The sequence below is a fragment of the Euprymna scolopes genome, chromosome 10, assembly GCF_053919585.1.
Source record: "Euprymna scolopes isolate OS-2025 chromosome 10, ASM5391958v1, whole genome shotgun sequence".
NCBI classification, from domain to species: Eukaryota; Metazoa; Mollusca; class Cephalopoda; order Sepiida; family Sepiolidae; genus Euprymna; species Euprymna scolopes.
In genome coordinates, this window is record NC_136491.1 from 48,530,019 (window position 1) to 48,548,650 (window position 18,632).

The following is an 18,632-nucleotide window of genomic DNA, read 5'->3' on the forward strand; positions in this document are numbered from 1 at the left end:
CTTTGGTGTAGGGGGCTACTATCAGGGGCAACAACTACTGGGGTACTATGTAGGGATTTGGGCAGCAAGATGTCGGTTCACGTTACACTTGAACTTCTGAACGTCAGTACTGTTGGGGAAGCAGGGACCTGGAATGGAATTCCAGAGTCTAGCGGTTCTGGAGAAGAAACTATTGGAGTAAAAAGATCTTTTACATCTAGGGATCTCTACAGTGTGGGTGTGGGATTTAGCAGCCTGTCGGGTTTGTCGAGGGTGCTCACGTCGTGGGGGCACAAGTGATTGCAGTTTTTCAGAGCATTCACCACTAAAATACTTGTAGAAAAGGCAGAGGGATGCAACATTTCGTCGATGGGACAGAGGCTGAAGCTTAGATGCCAGTTCAGGGCCTATCAGGTTTGCGACTCTCTTTTGAACCTTGTCAAGGAGCGAGAGACTAGTAGCAGATGCACCAGAATTGATGGAGACTATTAGACGAACAAGTCAAACGAGCTAGAACAAATAAAGCAGGAAACAGATCAGACAATTCTAAAGAATATATGCCATAATAGTATTTGAAGAGAAAAATACTAATACTAGCAACATCACGTCTGTAAGAAAGAGGTTGCAGAAAAGATAGAGTGGGGCTAATTATATAACAAATACATTTCTGTACTTTATCAAGAACCCTCAATTAGGAAAGAGATTCACCAGCGCAAATATAACAACATATAACTCTATACATTGTCTGATAGAGAATAGTTTCAGGTGTGAAAAAAGTGTTTATACCAATCTAGATAACATACTTTACGATAAGCAGAACGAGCAATGGATCTAATATATGTATTCCTAGAAAGATTTGATTAGGAAAAAAGACCAAGAAGTTGCAGAGTCGATTTTTCCTCCAAGGCAAAACCATCCATAAAAATTTCACGAAGAAAAAGGACACACCTACGATTGAAAGACACAAGCTCATTCTTAATAGGATTAAGCATAACACGTCATTTCATACTCCAATCTACAATGAAACCCAAGTCAACTTTAATATTAGCTGCATATTTCAATTAATTGACAGTGATTGGAAAATAGCAACACAAGAATAGAGAATCGTATCGTCAGCATGGATATTATTTTTCTGAACAATATGCTGGAAGATCATTGATATGGAGAAGAAAGAGAGCCGGGCCTAGAATAGGGCCTTGGAGAATACCAGCAGTGATAGGAAAAGAAAATGAAGACGGACAATCCAGAATTACTTGCATGTTTCAATCAGAAAGAAAAGGCCTAATAATTTAAAGAACTTTGCGACTAATACCATAACTTTACAACTAATATAATAACTTTACCAATAATACCATAAATTTGCCACTAATACAATAACTTTGCCACTAATACCATAACTTTGCCACTAACACCCTAACTTCCCACTAATACCATAATTTTAACACGAATATCATAACTTTGCTACTAATGCCATAACTTTACCACTAATACAATAATTTTACCACTAATATCATAACATTGTCACTCATACTATAACTTTGCCACTAATACCATAACTTTAACACTAACACCATAACTTTGCCACTAATTCCATAACTTTGCCACTAATACAATAAATTTACAACTAATAACATAACTTTGCCACTAACACCATAACTTTACCACTAATACCATAACTTTACAACTAATACCATAACTTTGTTACTAATACCAATAACTTTTCCACTAATACCATAATTTTGCCACTAATACCATAACTTTCCATTAATACCATAAATTTTTACACGAATTCCATAACTTCGTTACTAATACCATAACTTTGCCACTAATACCAAAACTTTACTACTAATACCATAACTTTGCCACTAATAGCATAATTCTACTACTAATACCATGACTTTGCAACTAATGCAACAACTTTACCACTAATACTAAAACTTTGCCAAAAATACAATAACTTTACCACTAATACAATAAATTTGCCACTAATACCATAACTTTGCCACTAATACAATAAATTTGCCACTAATACCATAACTTTACTACTAATACCATAACTTTACGACGAACACCATAACTGTAACGCTAATACGATAACTTTACCACTAATACAATAACTTTACCACTAATACCATAACTTTGCAACTAATACCATAACTTTACCACCAATACAATAACTTTGATACTCATACAATAACTTTATCACGAATTCCATAACTTTGCCACGAATACCATAACTTTTCCAGTAATACCATAACTTTACCACTAATTCCAGAACTTTGCCACTAATACCATAACTTTTCCAGTAATACCATAACTTTACCACTAATACCATAACTTTGCAACTAATACCATAACTTTATCACTAATACAATAACTTTGATACTCATACAATAACTTTATCACTAATCCCATAACTTTGCCACTTATACCCTAACTTTGCCCTACTACCATAATTTTACCGCTAATATCATAACTTTTACAATAATACCATAACACTGCCACTAATACCATAAATTTTGCCACTTATACCATAATTTTGCTACTAATACCATAACTTTTCCACTAATAACGTAACTTTTCCACTAATAACGTAACTTTGCCACTAATACCATAACTTTGCCACTAAAACAATAAATTTGCGACTAATATCATGAAATCAAGTGGTCTACGAGCGATCCCTCTTCTCACGCTCCACAGGGGGTTCGAAACAAGATGGCGACGGCAACATCCCGCCGGTTGCGCATGTCGAGTTGCTCGGCCCGTTCGCGCACGCCGCCGCGTAAACGGCAACGACGACAGCGACCCGACAAATGCCCGAAGACCGCCGACGAAACCACCACCGCCGCCACCACCACAAGCGACGACGACCGCTATGGCAGGCTCCAGTCGAACGGAAAGAGACGCCTTCGTAATGCCGTGATGGCACCGGTCGCGGTTCCGTTTTACAGGCTTTTATCGCCCAGGGGCAGCGTGGCACCGCCGCTCGTTCGAGCGAGCATGCGAACCGTTGGTCCGATCCCGCGGTTTCTCTCATATTGGACGGGATAGCCATGGCCACGGCCGACGTTGCACACATGTCGATTGGTAGGATAAAACTAACCTGTCTCATGACGGTCTAATCCCATCTCCTGTTCCCTGTCAGTGGGTGAACAATCCAACGGTTGGCGAATTCGTCTTCGCAATGATAGGAAGAGCCGACATCGAAGGATCAAAAAGCGACGTCGTTACGAATGCTTGGCCGCCACAAGCCAGTTATCCCTATGGTAACTTTTCCATTTATACTATAACTTTGCCACTAATACTGTAACTTTGCCATTAATACCATAACTTTACCACTAATACCATAACTTTACCACTAATACCAATAACTTTTCCACTAATACCATACCTTTGCTACTAATACCATAACTTTGACACTAATACCTTAACTTTATCACTAATACCATAACTTTGCCACTAATAGCATAACTTTTAATTTTATGCAGAAGACCAGGGTGCCACATTGTGTCGAACGCCTTCAAAAAGTCGATTACAATAGGCGTACACTCTCCTGAATTATCCATAAACCAACAAAATCGCTTAGATACAAAATTTAAAAGTTACAAAAATTGAAAAAAAAACAATAAAAGCCATACTAAAAGAGGCCCAGATTTTCTAGAAAATCAACAAGATTGTCGTTGACTAACCATTTCAAAACTTTGCTAATAACAGAGAGGAGACTAACAGGACGATACTTGGTTGGATCAAACCGACCACTAGCATTTTTAAAGATAGGGACAACAGAGGACTCCTTCCAACAAAAGGGAAACAGGACAGAGACAAACAGGTTGAATAATTTCGAGAAGATAGAAGAAACTTCAGACGCACAGCGGTTAAGAACAACTGCGAAAAGCAAATCAGGACCGGAAACCTTAGATTGGTCAAGACCAGCAACAATTCTAGCAACTATCTTTGGAGTGATAATTATATAATCAAGAGATCAGTGTTCGGAGGAAAATCCGGAAGAACAGCATCAGAATCACTGATAGAAGAATTGTAAGCAAAAAGACAAGCAAAGAAGATGAATTGCCTGAAGACCATGAAAAAGAGGAGGAATAGCAGACTTGTCACTATTCATCACGCCAAAATCACGAGAGCCAACTTTTTTAGATGAGATATTTTCGACTAATTTAAGACCAAATGAACTTAGCCTCAGAAACTGCTCCTTTGCAGGCGTTGCTAGCGCTTCTGATCAAATCATCCCGACGATAATGATTGAAGTAATGATTACGATGGGTAATGGTAGAAGCACCGACCAATGAAAACCAGGGAGGAGAATGAGGTTTGAATTGAAATTTATGATGAAGAATGAAGGTGTCAATTCCAACCAGAAGCCAGTTAGTAATCTTTATTGAAACATCATTCGGGAACATACCAAAGATATGACCCAATAGAACGTCACGCAGGAAGCTGCGAAACCCATACCAATCAGCCTTCGGTAGTATAACGTCTTCATATGGAAGGGGCCATTAATTGAAAACTTAACAGAAATACCTAATTCCAACTTCAACAACAGCATATATAAAACGAACCGAATGGAGGATGAGAGGAAACAGAAAAAGATTCGGGAACAAAAGTGAGAAAAAGATCAAGTGGTCATTATTAGAGCTAGGACAACAGCATATTCTTTTCATTGTTTTGATTCTCGAGTGTGTATCAGTTGATATCTTATATGCTTTTATATAGAGTGATGGGGTTCTCGGTTGATTACGTGTGTCTTACTGTGTCTGATATATACTCAAGAGTCAAAACAATGAAAAGAATATACTGTTGTGATAGCCCTAGTAATAACTATGTCACAATATTCTCTTGATAATCTGATAATTTGGCATGTAAGTAATAAGATTTGATAGAAACATGTTACACGTGAACTTTTGCAATTTTTTCATAGTGGTAAGAAAATGAAATGAGTGCGATTGGTGGGATTTGGTTAACGAAAAAAATAAAAGTGTGGAATGTTGGCAGATGATATGGCAACACTTGCAAATATATATCTATCTATATATTTATAAAAGTGAACGCGTCTGTGTGTCTGTGTGTGTACATTTCCCTACGCTATAACTCTGTCAATTTTAAGTCTACAGACTCGAAATTTGATATATAGTGTACTGAGATTTGGAAAAATTTATCCGATCCGTTTTCGACCATAAATTTGGCTGTTAAAGGGTCAAAGTTCAATGATTTGACCTTTGAGAACTCTACTAAATTCCTCCGACAATTTTGCGTCTAAACACTTGAAATTTTAGATATAGGTTCCTTGGATATGGATCTAACTTAATAACTTGATTTGAGCCCAAAACAATAAATTTTAAGGGGTCAAAATAAGGATCAAAGTTTTAAAAAATTTGACCTCTGCGGTCTCTACCAAATTACTCAGACAATTTCTGGTCTAAACATTTGAAATTTTACATAAAGGGTATTCAGAGATAGGGCAAGTTTTTTCATTGGTTCGGGTCGCAAATTTTTAGGTATCAATATATAAATGTATGTATGTATGTATGTATGTATGTTTACATATCTGCCTAAAACTTTCGACAGAGGCGACGGATTTTATCAAGATCAGTATCGTTTTAAAGTTCGATTGTTCTTACGACAAATATCGAAAATTGGCTAAAAACATTAATATCTTCACCTTACACTAGGTACTTTTCTACAGGGGGTGGGTCGCTTTTTTTCGCCCATATTTTTGAAAGTCATCTTCTCCTTTCGATTGTCTAGCCTAAATGTTAACACAGTTCTCTTCAGGTTTGGCGATGGTCGTAACCGCAAAGACGTCAGTTTTTTCCCCCTGTTCTTTTCATCCTTCGTGTTACGGGTTCGAGCCTGCCTTCCTACTACCACCTCTTTTTTTTTTTTTTTTTGCTCAACATATACATCCAAACACCCGGGCAACGACGGGCTAAAATGCTAGTATATCTATAAAAGTGAAAATGTCTGTCTGTCTGTCTGTGTACATTTCCCTACCAAATAACTCTGTCAATTTTCGGTCTACAGACTCGAAATTTTACATACGGGATACTGAGATTTGGGAAAATCTTTTTTAAAAGGGTTTCGGCCAGATATTTTGTTGTTAATGGGTCAAAGTTCAACGATTTGACCTTTGAGAACTCTACCAAATTCCTCCGACAATTTTGAGTCTAAACACTTGAAATTTTAGATATAGGTTACTTGGACATGGTTCTAACTTTATAATTTGATTTGAGCCCAAAAGAATACATGTTAAGGGGTAAAAATTTGGGTTAAAGTTTTAAAAGAATTTGATCTCTGTATTCTCTAACAAATGAGTCAGCCAATTTTTGGTCTAAACATTTGAAATTTTACATAAAGTGTATTCAGGTATAGAGAAGCTTTTTAATCGTTTTTTTTTTTTTTGTTTTTTTTTTTTTTGACAATTTCGCTTCCAAGAGGTCAAAGTTGAAAAGATTTTACCTTTGTGGTTTCTAGCAAACTATTCAACCAATTTTGGGTCTAAACATTTGAAAGTTTACATAAAGGGTATTCAGACTTTCAGCAAGCTTTTTAATCAGGTTTTGGGCGAAAAATTTGGCTACCAAGAGGTCAAAGTTGAAATAGTTGATTGTTGCAGATTCTACCAAACTCCTCCGTCAGTTTTGGGGCTAAACACTTGAAATTTTAGATGTAGGTTACTTGGATATGGGTCAAACAATTTGATTTGATCCCAAAACAATAACTGTTAAGGGGTCAAAATTAGGGTCAAAGTAAAAGAAAATTTTACCTCTGCGGTCTCTAGCAACTTTTCCTGAGATTTTACAAAAAGGGTATTCAGATAGGCAGCAAGCTTTTTAATCAGTTTTTTGGCGAAAATTTGGCTGGCAAGAGGCCAAAGTTTACAGAGTTGACCTTTGCAAAATAGACCAAACTCCTCCGCTAATTTTGGGTCTAAACAATTGAAATTTTAGATGTAGTTTACTTGGACATGGATAAAACATTTTAAGTTAATTTGAGCCCAAAAAATAAATACAAAGGTGTAAAAATTTGGACCAAATTTATAAAATATTTTATTTCTGCGGTCTCTAACAACTTTTCTCTATGGTAGTTAAGGAAGCCTATTATATAGAAAGGCATTGCATATATATATATGCACATTTTTTAATGTATACATATGCATATAAAGTTATTAACAGTACATAGGGCCCGAGCAAAGCCGGGCTGAACTGCTAGTATTTCATAAGATAAATATTCTTAATTCATTATGAAATTGAATGTATGAATTTGTTAGATGAAATAAAGTGGTTTTTAGATCGTAAATTGCTTCAGACATTTCCAGGACTGACGTTTTATATACTGACTTCTCGAATGTGTATCCGTTGATATCTTATTTGCTTTTATATAGAGTGGTGTGGGTCTCGGTTGATTAACTGTGTCAGGTATATACTCGAGAAGAATATTCTGTTGTCATAGCCCTAATCATTATCAAGAAAGCGTGTCATGGGACATAGAAAAGTTAAAGCAGATTTTCTCAGATCTGCGCGATTAGAGTCGGGCAGCCAGACAAAATGATGAGGAAAAACAAAGATGGTGGATGAGGTCGCAATTTTAAATCAACAATTCAGCAGTCATTGTCAGAAGGTGAACGACACAAAACAGGAAGTAGAATGTAGCAAAGACAGTCTATGGCGGATAAAAGGACATCCATGAGATTCAAGGGTTGGGACACATAAAATAGGAAGATCGTCGTGAAGAGCAAGACCATGTAAATGCGTAGAAGAGTCTAAACAGACAATATGCAAATAACCATTCACATATAAATCGTTATCAATAGAATAATCTAGATTAGACTCACAAAGAGCAAAGATACGAAGGTATTTTCGAAAAGGAAAAGACTGAACACCGGAGAAGTTTATCCTGAGTTTTTTATGTTAGTATTGGACCTCCTGGGTGATACCCAAGCGGCGTACCTCAGTCCGACAGGTACAGCGCCGCTTCCCGGTCCCACACCTGAGTATCAAGAATGGATCCTTGACGAGTACTTTGTACCCAGTCTCCAAGCCGCCGAATCAGTAAGAAGACCATCCTCATTTTAATGATCAAAGTGTAGTATCTGTTCTTCAGATGCTACACTTCAATTTCTTGTTCTCTGTCAGTGGAGGAGAAATCCTTCACGACTGAGACAATTTTTATATTTTGTTCCTTTTCTCCGCGTTAAAAAATAACTCTGGTGTCTAACTCTGTTCCGTGGGGAGGCATTGTAAATAGGAACTCCATACTGCGGTAAGAAATAAACGTTAACATGCATGACACCATTCGGCACGTGTGTTATTGATGTTTTTTTATATATAATTACAGAAATTACAGATAGAAACTTGAAGTGCTTGTCTGTCAAGTCACAAGCAGAAGCTGTGATAGAATGACGCAGTTTATCTGTGGATGACTATATATGCTGCCACCACTTCCTAGCTTAGGCACTGTGAGTTCGTTAGATACTATTAGCGAAATTGAACACATCTGCTCAGTGTCCCCGCATTAGTTCAGAAGATAAGTTAACTAATTAATTAGTTAAGAAGATAAGTTAACTAATTCAAAACTTGATCTCTACACCCATAAATATTCGAATATTCCATTCAACTTCCCTTTACCTTTCAAACACATAGTATCATAAATCATCAACATCATCATACCATATGAATTGAAAGATTCTATTGCTAGCATTGGTTTCTCCGATATTTTCTAGCCGGGATACGTTCTAGAAATACATCGGAAGAACCATGTGAAGGTTGTCAACATCCTAAGTGAAAGTGATTTTTGGGGAACGAACTGGATTCGAACTTTGGACACCCAGGCCATCAGTCTGTGTCGTTAACTACTTGACCACCGTCACCTCCCGAGTAAAGAGGTGAAGAACATTAATTCTCATCTTCTTAATTGATCAGTTAACTATGTCTTTTTTGTGGGCTTTTGTTCTTACCGGGTTCCAGGAGAATAATTTATGTCGTTAAATACCAAGCTTAGTGATGATACAAGAGATAACATAACTTGGATAAAAGATGCCTCAATTCTTGTATGAACTATTGTGCAGCTACAATGGAGGAATCTTGTTTAGGCTTCGACTACTGTTTTTTTTTTTTAATATTTGTTCCTGGTTTAATTTTATTTTATTTTTCTACTAGCCTGGATGCCCAGCGTTGCCGGAGTATTCGGAGGTGTTTTGAGCAAAAATAAAATTTTTAAAGTAGTAGTAGGCAGGCCCGAACCCGTACCACGAAGGAGGAAAAGAACGTGAAAAAATAAAAACGTGATGTCTTTGCCGTTGCGTCCGTCACCAAACCGGAAGTGGCGAAGGTTTAAATTAAGACTAGTCTATCGAAAAGAAGGGGTGACTTTCGAAAATATCGGCGAATAGGCGAACCCTCCCTGTAGAAAAGTACCCAGTTGAGGGTGAAGGAATGTTTTTAGCCAATTTTTCGATATTTTTCGTCCGAAGGGTCGGGCTTCAAATCGATATCGAGCTCGTGAAACTCTGTCGCCTCTGTCGAAAGTTTTAGGCAGGCCTGCATACATACATACATACATACATACATACATACGTACATACATACATACATACATACGTACATACATTTAAACAGACAAGTGAGATTTATATTATAGAAGACACACGCACACACATTAAAACTTATAAATTCATTTGCGCAGGAGTTACAGCATTTATTCTCCCAAATCTCTTGGGTCAAAAAGCAGGACGCTTGAGAAATGGCCGACCTAGCTGAAAGCAATTTTTTTTTTTTTTTTACGAATATTTGACCAATCAGGGCTCGATTTTAAAAACTTATTTTTGCAAGCCTCTGAGGGACTCTAAAGAAATATAAAAGAACTCTCGTCAGCAACGCTCGCCGAGTGAAATTCAGTAGCTGAAATGACCGCTTTTCTCGCACGTCAAAGAACATTGCTTGACTCTCTCTTTCTCTCACTTCGCTACAACACATAGCCGGACTTTTTCTCTCACGCTCTGAAGTTTTCACCTTCCTGCCTTTCTTCTTTCATACGGACTGCCACCTTGGCTCACACTAAAAAGTAATTTCTTTTCTTTTAGTAGTATATTTCTTTTTATTTATTTGTTTCAGGGGATTTATGCAACTTCCCAACAAGGGAAATATCCGTATGCCAGGTTGTCCTGACAAACAACTATACAGAGAGATTTTAGACATTCGAACATGATGTTTAGTAGGTATTCAGCTACACTCTTTTGTGTGTGTGTGTGTGTGTGTGTGTGTGTGTGTGTGTGTGTGTGTGTGTGTGTGTGTGTGTGCGCGCGTGTGTGTGTGTGTGTTCGTTCGTTCGTACGGGTACGTGTTATCCATAAAATCACTGAAATTTGTTCACATGGAGTTATCTTTCATGATACATTTCTCTTTGCGCACTTATATATGCATTCTTAGCCAGGAAAGAAAAAAAAACAGCAGAAAGCCATTAACATTGACTTTTTCCCCTCTGCACTCGTCATGATGCTTAGATTGGCACTCGTCAGTCAAAAGAAAAAAAAAAGGAAAAAAAAATAAAACACGAGGAGCAGAAAATTCTGTTCTCACGAGTTAGCTCGTTCGTTACCGTGTCGGATCCAGGATTGTTATATTTGTTTTTTATCTCGGGTAGCAAATCGCTTCTCTAATGTTCACCCGCGCAACCTGATACGTCATCTTGTCTTATTTCGTCCCTCGTGCAAAATCGACAACAACAACAACAACAACAACAACAACAACAACAACAACTATTATATTCCGGACTAAATTTTAAACTCATCTTTTGTCTTCGTATTTTAAAGTAGATGAAATCCTCGTTGCCTCCTTTATTTTGTCTCTCCACTCCTCCGTCTCCGAATACTGGAATTTCGCTAGGAAATTAAAGACGATATATCAGAGATTATTTTATCCTTCCATCTTACCGTAACCCATTCCAAACTATTTAAGAATTAATGCCTTTTTTTTTAGTTTCATGCACCTGCGCAGAAAGATCATAATAACAAAGAAACATTGACATACACATACACGCACTCACGCACATACACAAGTTAAAACTTATAATCAAATTACATTTTTCAATAACTTCACAATCTCTCAGGCAATTTAACTTTCAAAATTTAGTCAAATATACTAATAATATTCTGTTGCAAATTCTTCACAAACAATACAAAACAAAAATTATATTATGAAATGTAAATTATAAAAAATGATAAATTATAAAAACAAATGATAATTACCTCTGGGCAATGCTGGTTCGAGACAGCCAGTATATATAAACTATAAGTTAATGTTATTATTTTAAAACAAATACACTCACACAAAAGTTGTAAAAATTTACCAGTAGTTGATAGGTAGGTTATCGGCCTGTAGTTACTAGGGATCTTCCACTTCTTGCTTTCTTTTGTTTGGTCATCCTTTCTGTTATGTTCGTTTTACGCGTACATATACTTATCTTTTTTGCTAATCTTTCATGAAGGTTAGTGAATTTTGAAACAAGAATCTATATATTCTATCTTAACAAGATGGTTTCCAGTTTTCTTAAAATCATTAATTTCTTTTCTCTTTTTCAATTTCTTTAAACTATTTTTTTACGTTTTTTTATTTTTTTTTTTAATATTTCGATTCTGGTCTTGTTATTTTTCCCACATATTATTCCAGAAGTGTCTTGTTACTAATGAGATCAGTTGCTCTCATTTAACCCTTCTCCTGTTTACGTTTTGATAAAACTGGCTTTCGTTGTTGAAAAGTCTTGTTTTATTTGTACTGTTCCGATTTGTAGTTGTATCTTTTCAGCATTTTCTTTTCTTTTAGTATCTCCTACTTTAGTTATTTTTGTTTCATGGCTTGCATGTCATCTTTATTGGTATTTATTTACTTCTCCACGAAAGCAAAACGTGACGCAATGTGGGGGAAAACCAACTCCTCCCAAAAACGGCAAAAGGGGCACTCTTGTAGGGACCAAAACTAACAATTGCCTCAGTATAGAGTGTTTCCCCTCCATTGACAAAGTCAAACTAACTGAAGTGTAGCATCAGAACAGATACTACACTTTGAGGCCAAGACTCACGTTTTTCCTTTTACATCGTTATTTGATATTTTTAACCTTATTCACAGTTTTGTCGGGTTTTGTTTTTCTATTCAGTTTATTGATTTGTTATTCCAGTGAATTTTTTTTTTATCAGGGGTTTATTATTCTTTTCTCTTAGCCATATTTTGCTACTATGTTTAGCCGGTTAGTTACAAATTTAATCCCGGCAAAATTCAGGTCATTTATGCCTGTAATATCACGGCCACCGAGAGTAAGAAGAATGCCTGTTAACTGAAAAATGTCTGCATTATGTAGGTAAGATTTGTCAGAGTGTCAGCCTGCCAGTACTATACGAGGACCATTTGAAAAAGAGCAAGAAAACATTTTTAAAAAGAAAAAGGAACACAGTTCGATTAATACTGAAACTGAACTTTATTCAATATAAAATATAAATATTATCGATGTAAAATTAAGTCATTTGAAAGCAATATACAATTTAATACTGAATTATGAATTTATGAAATAAACAATTAAAGAAACATTAAACACAAATATTTTTTGGCCTTCGGAACAAGATCATAGTGTAGATGGTCCTGGATATGACCTTAAACTATATCCGATGGTGAGGCCCCAGCTTGTGGGCTTTGGGGAGTGTGTGAGCCACCCTTTAATTGCCATTGCTCCCAGATCCACTCTGACCCGGAGTGGTACTACCTGTTAGGGTCCCAACTATGGGTTAAATAGAAGCTGACTTAAATATATATATATATATATATATATATATATATATATATATATATATATATATATATATATATATATATATATACTCTATTAAAAAATTGTTCTTTAAAATCATTGGATTCGGCATTAAATAACATGAAAAGGGTTGATATGCCGTAAAACAAAAACAAACAAACAAACATAGTGTAGAATCTGTTTTGATGCTAGACTTTAGGAGAAATCTTTCATGACTGAGATTATGTTTGTTCCTATCCAGAGTGCCCCTTATTGGGAAACTGGATTTTTCCCACAAGATTATTTGTTGAAATATTTCAATAACTATTACTTTAAATACAGAAATTATATTCAAAATTTTCTTTTTCTGTTCTTCTATGTCCATTTTTCCCCCATGTTTTTCATCAAAATGTGTAGCGTATTAGTTGTCTCACAGGCCATCATCAGTGATCACTCACTGGCAGTAACCTGTGGTGTTCCCTGGAGACGAAGTGACAACAAGTCTCCCCAGATTTCCAGTGTTCTCCACTTCTTGACCACTTGTGCAGATAATTGCATATTATCGCAACAACCGTTGTCACTGATTTCTCGTTGGTATCGGCCATTGGTTTTTCCTGTGGTTTAGGTGACAAAATGCTTCCCCAAGGTACCAGATTTCAACTGCACACTTCCAGTGGAGATTTGGTTAGTACTCTTCCATCTCGGTCTTTCTATCCTCCCTGACCCTTCACAACTAGTTGGTGTCGCGCTAGTCGATGCCATCTAAACCAGTTTTTTTTATTATTATTACTATTATTATTATGATAATAATAATAAGGGTGCTTGTGCCGTGTACGCACGTGTATTTTAAATAGTATTTCCAAGTTAAATTAAATTTTGGGTTTGTATTACTGTACACATAGATTCGAAAAAGTTGTCAAAAACAAATATATAACAAATAAATGTTATCAAACGCAAGATAAGTTACTTTTCTACCAAACTAGATATGTTTTAGGGGTTTGTATTCTATACACATGAATTCGAAAAAGTGGTACAAAAATCAAATATACACGAAATAAATGTAATCAAAGGCAAGATGTTAATCTTCTACCTATCTGGAAAGGTTTTTAGTGGTTTTACTCACTTTAAAACGGTGAATCGCTTCGAAAATCATACAATGTTAATCGATAAATTTTAAAAAGAAAAATGTCGGCATGCTCGCTATTAAACTCAATAAGTTTGAGAAAATAAGTTCAAACAAACAAATTATACAAAATACTGTTAGAAACCCACCGAATATATGTCCGCCTATGTCACGGTAACATACATTGATCGAGTTTTTAACAGTATTTTGTATAATTCTTTTGCTTAAACTCGTTTTCTCAAACTTACCGAGTGCAACAGCAAGCATGCCGCCATTTGCATTTTTCAAATGCATCAGTAAACATTGTATGTTTTTTAGCCGAATAAACACTTTATATTGAATAAAGGTACTAAAAATTTATCCAGTTTGGTAGAAAAGTAACTTATCTTGCCTTTGATAACATTTATTTGCTATGTATTTGTTTTTTGACAACTTTTTCGAATCTATGTGTATAGTAAAACAAACCCATCATGTAAATTATTTACACTTAAAAAGTTATAAAAAACAAAAATTTGAAGTTTTAAATATATTTCAAATATATTTACACCTGGTGCTAAAATATTGAAAATTCACGGATCGTAAAAAAAAAAAAAAAAAAAAATACTGCCGTGAAAAATGCTAACTTTAAAATACTTGGAAGTACTCAGTGAAAAAGTTTATTTATTATTAAAAGAACGGACTGAAAAATATTGTGTAAAAATTGTTTGTTTTGCAGTAAAAAAAATTAAATAAAATGAAATATTCGACTTTCTCCGATAGAAATAAAAGTTCAAAATGAGTTCACTTACTATATTTTGTTAGATTAAAATTATCTCAATGGGCAATTATAATAATTATTATACAAATGGTGAATTATACTTGGATAATCGGTAACACATATTGGTAACCATGGATAATCGGTAACACATATTGGTGACCATGGATAATCGGTTACACATATTCGTAACCATTGATAATCGGTAACACATATTGGTGACCATGGATAATCGGTAACACATATTGGTAAACATGGATAATCGGTAACACATATTGATAACCATGGATAATCGGTAACACATATTGGTAACCATGGATAATCGGTAACACATATTGATAACCATGGATAATCGGTAACACATATTGGTAACCATGGATAATCGGTAACACATATTGGTAATCATTGATAATCGGTAACACATATTGGTAAACATGGATAATCGGTAACACATATTGGTAACCATTGATAATCGGTAACACATATTGGTAATCATGGATAATCGGTAACACATATTGGTAAACATGGATAATCGGTAACACATATTGATAAACATTGATAATCGGTAACACATATTGGTAATCATGGATAATCGGTAACACATATTGGTGACCATGGATAATCGGTAACACATATTGGTAACCATGGATAATCGGTAACACATATTGGTGACCATGGATAATCGGTAACACATATTGGTAAACATGGATAATCGGTAACACATATTGGTAAACATGGATAATCGGTAACACATATTGGTAACCATTGATAATCGGTAACACATATTGGTAACCATGGGCAATCGGTAACACAATCGGTAGCCATATCTTTTATGCCTGTTAGCTTGACCACGTGGTTGAATACCGGAAACTTTCTATACCTACAAGTTGATCAGGAAGTGACGTTACGCTGTCATGTTCATTGGCCTACTCTCTCGGTGGTGGTGGTAATATTGTCTGTTGGAATGTGTAAGGGGAGTTTATTAACTTCATTTGTTTCTGGTCTTATTTTCTTCTAGATTTCGTTTCTTTAGGTTGATAGTTTCGTTTTTGTTTTCTTTCATAATTATTTTGATGAGTTCAACTTCTACTTCTTCTTCCGCAAGTTGCGTAGCTTCGTTGTTATTATTTCTTATGTTTTCAATTGTGTCCAATTTCTATCTACGGAGTTTCAAGTTTTCTTTTTCTGTTTTACTTACCTTTCCTTTTATTTCTGATAGTTCTAGCTCTGTGAACACCTTTTATAAGGTACATCTTGCTTAGTTATCAAACATAAAACTATTGTTCTCCTCTTGAGTGTTATTTGCACAACTATTCACTCAATGTAATCTCCGACTTTATCCGGGTGTATTTGTCGAACTCGGGAATCTTTAGGTCAAACACGGAAATTATATTATCCTTGCAAGGACCCGTGGTACAGGATCAATGGCTCAATGGATAGAGTACTTGGTGAAATTCTGTTGTAAAAGTTATATTCCTGGTTATCGAAGGTTCAATTCTCAGTTCGGACGGACCAAAAATACAATTGCGAATTAGGACGTCTACCCAGTTATGACAGATCGAGGGCATGCTATGTCCATAGATTAAAGAAAGGGTTCAGTTTGAAATTCCGTGCAGATTCCCGAGTTTGATATAAAGATTCCCGAATTCGATAGAAATATTCTCAGGTTCAAAAAGATAAACCTAAAGAAGGTCGAAGAGTACATCGACCGAAACATTGTAAAACTAACACTCAAGTTGAGAACAGTAGTCCAAAGCATCCAAATAAAAAAGATGTGTGTTTGGGTGTTTCTATTGTGTGCTTAAATTCGAATTGAATATTCTTTCATCTCTACTAGTTGAAATAAGTAGGAAATAAGTGGTGATACCTGAAATCTGAATGACAAGTTTCCACAGATTTCATGAGTTCTCTACCTTTTTTGATAATTTGATAATTGTTGTAATTCTTCTTTCTTTTCTTTTTTCTTTTTTTTTTTTTTTTAATGGAAATGGCTCCGGACATGACATGAAGCCAGTTGACAAAAAGAAAGAGAAAAAAAATATTACTTCAGCTAATGATATGTGTCATATGGATAGATTCGGGATCAGAAAACAGCAATTATTCAGTCATTGTAAGAAACCTCGCTCATGGAATATGAAGACTAAAGAACAAAACAAGGAAAGCTACTGAAGGTAAGAGAGGTCGGTTTTTAATGTGGGAAATATTAAACTCAACACTGTATTTTTAAATGAAATTAGAACGTGAATCACCAGAATTAACAAAAAAATTAACAAAAAAAAAAATAACAAAAAAAAATTAACAAAAAAAATTAACAAAAAAAAATAACAAAAAAAAAATTAACAAAAAAAAAATAACAAAAAAAAAATAACAAAAAAAAAATAACAAAAAAAAATTAACAAAATAAAATTAACAAAAAAAAATTAACAAAAAAAATTAACAAAAAAAAATAACAAAAAAAAAATAACAAAAAAAATAACAAAAGAAATTAACAAAAAAAATAACAAAAAAAAAATTAACAAAAAAAAATTAACAAAAAAAAATTAACAAAAAAAAATTAACAAAAAAAAATTAACAAAAAAAAATTAACAAAAAAAAAATTAACAAAAAAAAATTAACAAAAAAAAATTAACAAAAAAAAAATTAACAAAAAAAAAATTAACAAAAAAAAATTAACAAAAAAAAATTAACAAAAAAATATTAACAAAAAAAATTAACAAAAAAAAAATTAACAAAAAAAAATTAACAAAAAAAAATTAACAAAAAAGAATTAACAAAAAAAAATTAACAAAAAAAAATTAACAAAAAAAAATTAACAAAAAAAAATTAACAAAAAAAAAATTAACAAAAAAAAATTAACAAAAAAAAATTAACAAAAAAAAAAATATACATATTCTCGAACGCTTGCCCAATTTGTTGACGATGCAACAAATGTAATTAACATCGATGATGGCTTCATAAAACAGCATTTGGAAAATTTTACAGTTCAAAGAAGTTATTTTCCTGATAAATGCAGCATATCTTTCTTGCTTATAATCCACCCTTTGTATCTGATGTTTCTGAAGTAGCAGAAAAAGAACAACTTTGAAGTTAAAACTCCACCTGAAAGAAATTAGCGCAAAATGTTTCCAAAAATTCCCAGTAATATCAGAAATTGCAATAAGAAATTCATAAGAAGTGCCTTCAATAAGTCTCCATACTTTTTTGTACAGGCATTAAAAGTTGTCGTATACTCTTGAAAATTGAGTATGTTATTGCTAAGCTTCTTATGAGATGACTTGCCAAGTTTTATTATTTCAGTTCCAAATGAACAGCTACAGCAGGTATTGGAATACACCCTACTAAATCCTAATTGTCACAGCTGATGAATTTCAAAAATGCTATCTAGACGTGAGGATAATTTAGAAAAACGATATGCAATAAAATTCTGTTTTAAACTTGGAAGAAATGCCACAGAAACGTATGGAATGCTTCCAACTGCTTTTGGACCATCTTGCATGAATCAAGAATCAGTTATTGAGTGGCATGAGAGATTCAAGGAAGGCAGAGAATCTCTGAGAGATGATGAGAGGTGTGGGAAGAGTATGGAAGTCAAAACAGCAGAGTTGATTGGCCAAATAAAGAATTTCAATGATAAGGACCTTCGTGTGTCTATAGAGACAATAAGTGCACAGTTTGATGTCAGTGTGGGAACTGTGCACAATTATTTGAAAGGAAATGAGATGCGGAAGATTTGCGTGAAGTTTGTCCCAAGAGTTCTCAGAGAAGATCAGAAGGAAAGACGTTGTCACGACAGCAGGGAGACGATCGAGCTGATCGTTTCAGATCCCACGGTTCTTGGTGATCTGGTGACCTACGATCTACTGTCGTGGCTCAGAGACTAAGTGACAAAGTTCGCAGTGGAAGCACGCTGGCTCTCCCAGACCAAAGAAGGCCAGACAGAGCAAATCCACCCAGAAACTTATGATAATCTCTTTCTTTTTTTATTTTTTT